General features: G+C 46.4%; 1 protein-coding gene and 1 long non-coding RNA gene across 2 annotated transcripts in view; both read right to left on the reverse strand.

Annotated features, from left to right (window-relative positions):
- LOC118599427 overlaps window positions 1–662 on the reverse strand; it is a 1,166-nt gene extending 504 nt beyond the window's left edge. Inside the window, exon 1 of the long non-coding RNA XR_004948763.1 lies at window positions 43–662. This is a non-coding gene — a long non-coding RNA (uncharacterized LOC118599427). The remainder of the gene's footprint in view (window positions 1–42) is intronic.
- LOC112163163 (netrin-G2) overlaps window positions 1–701 on the reverse strand; it is an 86,086-nt gene that overhangs the window by 78,524 nt on the left and 6,861 nt on the right. The gene's annotated exons all lie outside the window — the stretch shown is intronic.

Raw genomic sequence — 701 nt, forward strand, 5'->3', positions numbered from 1 at the left:
ATTAAGCATTGCAGACCGGATCATACGACCAAAAATTCTAACCTGTTTATTTCTTTTTAAGACATCTAAATAAATAAGTGCTGTTGTTGTTTTATGAGTTCTAGGAGTCGTGCACAACATGATTTATAGGAGAAATCATTTACTTTTGACCATTCAAGCTCTGCAAACACCTGAGTAAAAGACAAACCAAAGAAATCTTCTCTCCTGTTCTGGCGCCACAGAAACAGTTTTACTTTCCTTTCAACTGGATCCTAATGAGGGAGCAAGCCACACCATTACATCATCGCACACTCCTCCCTTCTTTTCTCCATCGCTGTTGGTCTCATCTGTTTCTAGTCTTCACAGCTGAACTCTTAACCAACTCACACTTTTTTTTTTTTTGAGGACAGTGGCCACCAGGGCTGCATGTGTCCCACATGGGGGCGTCGAGAGCATCCCACCGCCGGACCCCTTTTTCCTCAATGGTCCACTGCTGGACAGAGCGGTCCTGCAGAGTCTGGCATGGCCACCACCAAACGGAGAGGATGAGGTATGGCCATAGGCCCAGTCTGGAATGCACTGATCCACACTACCAGCTGCCATCTTCCTCCCCTTCCTGCTCGCTTCCCTTCCACTCCAGCACAGCTCCTCTTTTCTCTCATGTCTATTTTTAGAGCTGGCGGATTCTACTTTCTAAAACTAGCGAATGTGTTGGGGAACAG

Source organism: Oryzias melastigma, linkage group LG12 (assembly GCF_002922805.2).
Source record: "Oryzias melastigma strain HK-1 linkage group LG12, ASM292280v2, whole genome shotgun sequence".
In the NCBI taxonomy this organism is placed as follows: domain Eukaryota; kingdom Metazoa; phylum Chordata; class Actinopteri; order Beloniformes; family Adrianichthyidae; genus Oryzias; species Oryzias melastigma.